Source organism: Juglans microcarpa x Juglans regia, chromosome 7S (assembly GCF_004785595.1).
Source record: "Juglans microcarpa x Juglans regia isolate MS1-56 chromosome 7S, Jm3101_v1.0, whole genome shotgun sequence".
NCBI lineage: Eukaryota > Viridiplantae > Streptophyta > Magnoliopsida > Fagales > Juglandaceae > Juglans > Juglans microcarpa x Juglans regia.
In genome coordinates this window covers 15141573-15151782 of record NC_054607.1, presented here as the reverse complement: position 1 = coordinate 15151782, position 10210 = coordinate 15141573, and positions in this window count along the sequence as shown.

Sequence of the window (10210 nt, the reverse complement as noted above, 5' to 3'; positions counted from 1 at the left end):
ATCAAAATCATTCCAAAGGCGTTTCTCTATTGGATTTGCTTACTTTGTTTAGAAATTAAAGCAAATGTGGAAGGTTCACTACAAATACCGTGTTTTCCTAGAATGAGTTTGGTGGCAAAAAGCATCATTTTTGTGTGAAAAATCTTATTCCCACAAATTTTCTTAGTGGAAGGCTCGTGGGATATGAGTTGCCACAAAACTTATTATATCCCACGAAATGTCCAAGTCATGGGAAATACCTAGGTCATCGAATTACTCATATATGTCAACCTAGCAAGTTTTAGGCATTCAAGATATTCGACAAACTCTTCTACTCGTTTAAGAACTATGTATCATTTGGTTTATTGAGACCTAATTTACAAGCCAGTAAAGCCTAAGCATATTCGAAAAAATATTATCCTGTTTGGGAACACAACTGTTTTTAGATATTCTCATACTACTTCACTATTATTTACAAATTATTCACAAACTATTCAATACCATTCACAAATTATTTTATTACTATTCATATATGAAATGAGATACTCTTAACATCCAAAAGGAACATTAGAATCTCATTATATGAATCGCTTGGAAGATGAAAACACGAGATGCTAATTAGTTGGGAGTAATAATATTTTTAAGGATTATGATCAGAATATTAGGTTTTAAGGAAATAAAAATTATTTAAGTATTTTGGGTTTAATAAAAAGTATGTGTTTAATGAGAAATTTACGTGATAATGCGCTTCTTTTATAGGTAATCGGTTACGCACCAGAATTATAGGATTGATGTTACGTGGTAAATAACATGATCATACATTTACGTATAGTGTATGGTAAACAACAATGTTCTCTCAAAATTATTACATATGTATGACCCTATGTTTGAGGCCAACTTTTACATATCCAAGCCACGATGAATGTCATTTTGAGTGCCATGATAATTGTATATGTCATGATTTTATGCATATGTTTCATTTTGTTTTGCATTGTACATGCATCACAATATTTTATTGCATCTCATAATTTTTATATGAATTCCATGCATTATAATAAGATATGATAAGAAAAAATATGACAAGAAAGCCTATATGTATGACCATGAATGAATGAATGATAGTTAAGTTATGTAATGACCTATTTTATGATAAGTATGATGGTATCATTAGGTAAGGGCAACATGCAATGTGCATGCACTCTGGACATTATCCCCATTGGCCACTTTCATTTCCCATCAAGCAATGATGTCTACCTTCACTCCAACTAATCGAGCCATGCTAAGATCCATAAAGTTATGAGTACATTTAGAGTCCACCTAAATAACGACTAATTGATTATTAATGGATCCCAACCAATATCATTGTACGAGAACTTGAACTGCTAGATATGGCATCGATGGAGATTTCAAGATTTTTATCCTTTACATCAATTACCCTTTCTTCAATTTCTTTGGAACTAAATAAGGCATCCTCTTCCGTATCACTTGCACCCCTTGTAAGCCTTTGGAGATTTATAAACATGAGAGGGCTTCTATTTCTTATCACAATGGAACACATTTCTCCTCTTCTCATTTTCTCCTCCGTTTGAGTTGAAAATATCTTCTTAGATACATCACTCCCTTTTGACTCTGACCAAAAAATCCTACTGGATTCTGCCTACCCAAAAAGAAAAACTTCCCTTTCCTTCATGAATTTCACCAACCCAAAGACCAATAGGATTAAGCATCCTTATAGGCAATCAATTCTAACATCTTAACCCATTGAGGAAGTAGCTCAATCAATCTTGTTCAGATAATCCTTGAAGATGGTTTGAAAGAGCCTCAAACTATGCCTTATAATTAACTACTATAGCATAAGTCTGTTTTAGTCTTTTCAAAGCCTCCATCAGGTCATCATAAGCTGTAGGTCCAAATATCATTTGCAATGCGCCTTCACAAACCCCACCCAGTGAACAGTCTACTATCATCAACATCTTGGTGCCATGTTAGTGCTTCCCCATTCATGTAATAAGAGGCTATCAAGATCCTATACTCTGGGTGAGTTTTGGTGAAAATCAAAGTATTGACTGGCTTTAAAGATCCAACTCACTGGTTTGTTTCCATCGAAATGGGAAAATTGCAAACCTAATTCCATGACAAATAGCCATATTAGATTATATCGAACTTTTGCATTGTATTGAGAAATTACAATCTTGTTATCAATAATGAGTCTTTTGTGAAACAATTAAAAGACTTTTGTCCTATCTTCCTAAACCATTTTTTATGTTAAGTTGAATATTGAATATGCAAATGTTAGAAGAGATTTCTGTTGGAGGAAAATAACGTAGCACAATGGCTGCTTCTTGAATGATGGAATCACTCTTGCAGAAACGAGTTTGATCGAAGATGAGTATCTCTTAAATACAGCTTGATGCTTGTAAGAACTCAAGCACAATTGAAAAAAAGAAAAAGTGATGTAGTTGATTCGTATTGAATGATATAGAATTAGTTGAGGAAAAGGTCTCTACAACAAAGAGTAGTCAGTAGTGCTGATTCAAAAAGCGCGCCTTTAGGCTTTAAAAGCTAAAACAAAGGACTTGAGTGATGAGAAGACTTTCGCCGTAGTCACATTACTGCTGAAGGTGATGTTGAGTTTGACATTAGTTTGGCGCACCTATAGCTGCTGTTAGAGAATTTCAATGGATTTTTTATCCAATTTTTTAAAATATATCAATAAAACGTACTTTTATTATTATTATTAAACATACTTACTTTTATAATATATCACCCATCAATTTATCTATTTTTTCTCTATATTATTTAAATATTTTTTTAATCACCCATCAATTTATCTATTTTTTCTCTATATTATTTAAATATTTTTTATTCTTTTTAAATATTTCATTTCTATCAATAAATTTACAATATCCATATATATTTTTATATTTACAATTTGTTTTTATATACAATGTAAAATAATTCAGTCCTATATGCATAAAACAAAAATATATAAGCTAAATAAAAGTTAAAAATAAAATCAAAATATAAAAAAATTGGTTTAAAAATATTTCAAGATATTTTTTAGAAGAAAATGAAATATGTGTATTAAATAATGAACAATAAAAACATTAATTTGCTTACATGATAAAAATCAGAATAAAAGAAAATGAGAGAGTAAATGAAATATTAATAATAAAAAAAGTTTTATAAGATGAATAGTATCTACTACATATATCAGATTACTGTAGCTAATTATATTTTACAATTCTTTATAATCGGATGAAACATCTTTTTAAAATAATTTTTCAAATAATTTATATTTTTTGTATAATATAAAAAGCCATTGAGAATACTCTAATACCCTAAAACAAAATTATATTAAAAGTATTTTTTTTTTAATTTTTGGGATATATTAGTCTAATATAAAAATATAGGAAACTCAATGGATTAAGCTAGTTAGAATTTTTTTCAAGAGCAAAGCCAAAAGCCAATTTATGATATTTAAAGTGAATCCCAAACTTCTTGGATCTTATTGAGATATTTAAGATTATAACTAGACAAAAAGAATTATATCATTGCTTTAATTGGAATTTTTTGAAATTTCGATGTTAAGTGGGTTGGGAGAGGGCCACTTGTCACACATTTGAGCCACGTCACCAACCGGTAGAATTTGAGCGCCCAAGACAGCTGGAGGACACTGAGCAACAGTGGCAATACACATGGTGCAATCATCACCATCCAATTAATCTAGATTTGCTTACATGTCAATAAAGTTTGATAGATAAGTCTTAACCGATAAGCATGTTTCTTCTTCTTTTCATTTTAAGGTCATCATGCATATTTTGTCTGCTCTCTCTCTCCCTCATGCACACATGTTTCAGTTACTAACTCACACATGGCACAACAAAAATAAAGCTCAAGTCACAACACAAATTTTAGTGAGAAATCAAGTGAAACTAGGCTTCGTTTGGTTACGAAGAAATAAAATAAAATGAGATATTTTATTATTAAAAGTTAAATAAAATAATATTATAATATTATTTTTAATATTATTTTTATTTTAAAATTTAAAAAAATTGAATTATTTATTATATTTTATATGAAAGTTTAAGAAAATTATAATGATTATATGAGATAAAATGAGATAGTTTGATTTTGTATAACCAAATCAGCCTAAGTGAAGTGAAAAATCAACATCTCGCATGAGGATTTAGCTTTGGTAAGTTTAATTTTCCAATCCATTCCTACTTTCGGTGTTTGAAAGAAAATCATGTAAGTTATAGTTAGTATTTTCTGGGATTAAAGGGCTGATTTCTGTTTGAGCTTATAAATGGAGTATATTGTTTAGTTATGAGTTTATACTTTGGGAATAAAAAAGATAAGAGGTTAGTGAACAAAAGTGTGCTAAGCACAAGTCTCAGCTAGACTAGCTAGTTTTGTGGTATATGGTTTCCTTTCCATGCATATCCCGGTTTTATGTAAATGTTTAGTTTTAGCATTTGCTAGAAAATTTTTTGGACATGAGTACACTGAAAATCTGTTTTAGAGTTTTGATCAAGGGATTTTCGGTTTAAAGTATTCAAACATGAGATTAGACTTAATTTCCACTTAGTGAAGTGCTCAAGTTTATAACTTTCAGATTTGAAGTTTTCTTTAATCGGTTATGTGATAAATCATATTTTAAGGCTAGAAATATATTTAGAATTTAATTATATGTAGGCTCGTGAATCTTGGTAATTTGGGGCCAAAATGCAATTATTGAAAGTTTAGGTGTCAAATTGTAATTTTTCAAGAGTTAAGGGGCTGATTTGCAATTTTTTTATTTTTGGAATTACAGAAGTTTTATATAATATTTTCATGTTTAATTAGGAAGTCTCTAATCTTAGTGTACATTTATTTAAGCCTTTGAAGATTTTCTGTGTTAAGCTAATGGCAAGTTTGTAGGTTAACTTATAACTTACTCATGATTTGTGATAGTATGATTATTGATAAACGCTGCATCAAGATTTATGTTTATGTTCTAAAGTTTTATTGATATCCGATTTGTTCATGTCATGATATTTTGTTCTCTCTCATGAAGCACGTGTACATGTCATGAAACATAAGTTATGCATTAAGAATATTTTATCAAGACCCAAGTTAGGATGGTGGACTATCTTAGTGGAATGAACTCCTCTGTCTACCTGGAGTGAATAAATATGGAGTAGAATCCCCTACTTTAACGAAGTACTGTTAGCGACGTCGTTAGGTGAATGGCGTTTACATGAAACTTGAATACTCTTAAGATGAAGCCAGAGGCAGACGTTACTTGTTGTGTGGTGAAGATAACTAGTACGTGCACGCGGTTGAATGGGGAACCGTGAGGTACCACCCTCTGTAAGAACAAGAAAGAATGATGATATTTAATGAAAGCAAACATGTCACAAAAGTATTATGTTTTGATGATGATGATGTTACAAAATTACTCTGTTTTTGTAGAGGAATTTGGATGGGATAAAAATATAATTTTTGTAATGCAAGTTCATGTCATTCACACATACATGTTATGTTTATTGTTAACCATACTTTTATAAATTGATAGTATGTTATTAATTTAACTTATTGAGTTAAAACCACTCCATGTACCTCGAAATATACTTCAACAACACAACACTTTAAATTTAGGCCCCATTTGGATAGTGATATGAGATGAGTTTAAATGAAAGTTAAAAGTTGAATAAAATATTGTTAGAATATTATTTTTTAATATTATTATTATTTTGAGATTTGAAAAAGTTGAATTATTTGTTATATTTATATGAGAATTTGGAAAAATTGTAATGATGAGGTGAAATGAGATGAGATGAAACTGTTTCTATATTCAAACAGAGCCTTAGTCAATCTAGATAAGAAATTTGACCTTGAGGATAAGGAGATTTTTAAGGGGCTTGGAGTGTCATGTGCAGGTAGGCATAGGAAGCATAGCCAGTCACTTGAATGGTAGATACACATTTTGTAACACTCTGTTCCACTAGGGCTTTTAAAGTTAGAGGAATCGGTCGCTACCAATCTTAAAAATGTTACACTTTTGTGCTAGGTATAAAAGACTCCATAATAGTTATAAAAGAAATAAGAGTACTTAATTAAAAATGAAATCTCTCAAAAATAGATTAAAGAACTTATTAAAGGAAAGTGAATATGTTTCGTGGTACACATTTAATGAAAACTGTAACTTAAAAATCAAAATTTATTTCTCGGAGCCTCAAGCCTAAACGTCGTTGTCATCCCCTATAATTGTATCCTCGCCCATGGGCCACAATGTGCTCGTAAACTTCCTCACCTGGGGTGGGAAAAATATCAAAACAAAATTAAAATGGGTCAAATACTTAGTAAGAACCACATCATGCAATAAACATATTAGTAGTCTAGGATTTTCAGTTAACAATAACATTTTTGAGAAACAATTACTTTACTACATGAATAAACCTTTACCTCAAAGTATTGAAAAAACATTCTTTTCCTCAACATCAACCTTAATGGCTGTAATATGCTATTAATCCCATGTGTTTAATAGGGTTAACGACCTTTACAATCAATGACTCTTTCCATGGCTAGCAGATAAGAACTTAGCCTCATCAGGAATGGGTTATCACTAGGTGCACCGCTAGTAATGCATTTTGACACTGCAATCTGTCCCAAACTCACGTTATTGCTTTTACTGTCAGATAGCCCATTCATTATACTCATCAAATACATGCAGTCAAATCTTTTTCATTTTATTTTATTTCCTTGAATCTTACTGATATGAACCCGCGGGAATAAGATCCCTTGAACCCACAGTCAATTTGAAAACTCTCCAAAAAAGTCCAAATCAAGTCAATGGATAGAAAATCTAGACCCGATGAGAACTCGTTTCAAGAACCTAGATTATATTAAAATCTAGACCCGTTGAAGAACCCGTCTCAAGAACCCAGATTACAAAGGAGGAACGCCACAAAGGTTGTGATTTACCTTTGATAAGTTCAAAAGTTCAATTAAGAACAAGAGGAGTAAAACTCAACTCATAATGAATAAATTCATCAAATTTCATAAACTTCTTAAAATGAGGCAACATAGAGTATTTAAACCAAACCTAATTAAAACCTAGCCAAAATAATGCCCCAACTTCCAAAAATACCCCTGAGTGAACAGTGCCGCGGCTACAGTACGACGCTACAGTAACTCGGCTACAGTACTAACCCTAACCCTAGTTCAATAAAATAATAACTTTTCCAACATGCCCTTGCATAGGCCCCCTTAAGTCCTTCACATAATAAACTCAATTATTGTAAACTAATAAAATAAGTCCTTTAAATGAATTAAACAAGTTGAAAGCCTTCAAGTGCCTAAAGCCTTTAAATCATGTTGTTGCCCTCTTCTATAGCTTATCATATGAATCAAAACTTGATCTCCATCATTCAAGCCCATCTTGAATGTTGGGCTCTTGCTAAACTCTTCTCAAGTGGATTGCATTAATCCTTACATTGTCTCATTAATCTTCTTGGCCCATTTGGAAGTTGCAAATGATCTTTAAGACTAGGTCCATCTTAATTCCCATCACTTACCTTACCTTGCCTTTCATTTTTAAAAAATATATGGTCGTACTATATAATGTTCAGTTACATCTTTGTTTATGCAGTTCTAAAATCATATGAAATTTCATTCATCATAAATAAGGTTTGTGAAAAGGGGTTATCAATGAAGGCTTTACATATATATAATCATATGTAAACATTTACTATGTACATACAGTTGCAAAAGAGACTGTACGGTTTACCTAAAGCAATGTGTAGAAAGAAATGATCTTAGTCACTTATCTTGGTCTTCTTGTAAATGAAGCTAACATTGCATATCTCCAAGCATTAAACCAAGTTTATAATATTTAGGCAACAGAATAAGCAAAGTAAACATTATGTGGAATATGCATCATGCACTAACCTAAGGGTAATTTGTAACATTTAAGTTCCTCAGACTACAATTCTTTACTTTCCTATTTTGCTCACCTGACGCTTTGCTCATCTGATGCTCACCTAACAATTGCTTGCTTAACATCTTGTTCAGTACTTAACACTTGCTCGCCTGACATCTTACTCGCTTAAAACTTGCTCACCTTTTCTCGCTCAACTCTCTCTTTGCCTTTTCTTACCCAACTTTATCCTCGTCTTTCCTCGCCAACTCTTACACGATTTTAACTAGAACTTACCCATCACCCAATGAAAATGTAAACCTCAGTCTCCTACTTGTATAACTCCAGTCCACTCATATTCACAACTCTCTCACTATTTTTTCTTACATCACTCCCCTTCTTAAACCTCTAATCTTACATCTTAAATTCTGTCTATGAGTCGGTATGCTAGGGGACAAAATGCATGAATTCGAGTGGACGGGTGGAACTTATTGCAATGGTGCACGTAGACGTGGGGTGAAGATGCAGTGGCTTTTCTTCTTCTGTTCTTTCATGTTCTGGTAATTAAGCGATGATCGACAACACCTAGAGGTGGTTCAGTACATAAGGGTGAGCTATGTTAGCCTTGGTCCTTCTCTGTTTTCGGTTAACAAAAACAAGGCATACATGATGTGATCTGTGTATTACGTACGGTTGATGCATGATACCGCGATGTGAAAGACTTATTGGTTGTGATACCCTATATTTACGTGTATTTTGACTAATGAATTATTGCATTTCTTAAGGTTATGGGCTTTATTGTTTTAAATTTTAGATGATTTACGTGGTATTATTTTAAGATTTTTAACTGTTGATTTAATGTGTTTTCTTGTTATTAATTATTGTTCATTATTTAAATTTCTCTTTATTTTAAATTAGTTTATTTAAATTGTCTTTTTGAAATCACTTTCGTTGGATCAGTTTCGAGACCCTGAGTTGAAAGACTGGATTTCATTTATTTCCTTTCCTTTTTCTTTTTTCCTCTTTTCTTTTTCTCTTTTTTCTTTTTTTTTTCTTTTTTTTTCTTCATTTTTTTTCTTCATCCCCTGCTTTTCCTCCCGCGCGCGACACCCCTTCCCTCTCCCCCGTCCGTTTGCGTCGTCCTCCAGAGCGCAGCCGTGCGCCGTCCATTTCTGTCACCGCCCCTCCCATTCTTCTCCCCACTGGCCGGCGACCTCACCCCTCTGTTTCTAGCCCCTCTCGCGCTGCCGTGAGCCTCCATGCACGGCTTCAAGCCGCACGACTTTTGTGCTCCAGCACTGTCGTCGCACCACCATCGGCCACCATATTTTCACCACATCACCAGCGACCCCCCAGCTACCTAACCCACCCATCTTCAGTTCCGATCCGCCACCGGTGAAGCCTATCCATCTCCATTTTCGATTTGAGCTTTTTGGACTTCAATCGCAGCCCATGCCGCCACCCACAGCCAAACACCACCACCATTAGCTTCACCAATATCCCTAAGCTCTTCCCTAGTAATCTCAAGTTTTAGTTTGTCTCTATTCAAAATTGGATTTTTGAGATCCACAACCATAGTCCAAAATATGCTGTTGTGAGGCTGTGCCGCCACTTCTAGCACTTCCGTGATCCTTTGAAAATTATATTATAGCGTTGTATGAATTTTTTAAAAGAACTTTTGAGATTTAAATGTATTTTTGCACTAACTCATATTTATTGTGAACTGATTTAGTTGTGCTAGACTGAGTCTGAGAAGTAAGGGGTCAGTTGGATTGGATGATGGAGTTGTTTGTGTGATTGATTTATACTGGAATTTGTCGGCTATTTTGGGTTTAAATATTAGTGTTTTGGGTTTGACGTTGTTTATGGTGGATGTTTAAGTTACTATTAGAATTGATAAATGGTTGTTTGGGTGGATAAATATGATTATTTAGATTGTATGGTGTGGTGATTTTGTAATGGTTATGTGTTACAATTTGAGTTAATGTTGATTGTTGGGCTTGTGTTATGGAGGGTCGTGTTGGGTTGCGACAATTGTGGGCTGTCATTGTCGTAACGAGTTATGAAAGTGAGCTGATTGGTTGGACATGACATGTTGGGTTGATGTTTTAGAGGTTGTGTGTGAATATGCTTATATCATGTATTGAAACCGAAGCAAAATGATGTCATGTGTGGGCTGAATAGAATCACAGAATTTTGTTAGTTTTATTGAATTCATATTTAAATGGAGTATTAACATATTAGTGAATAATTTTCTGTTTAAGTCGTGATATTGATAGAGCTCAAGTTCAAGGCTCTAGTAACTCTTCGCAAGAGTCAGGTAAGCGG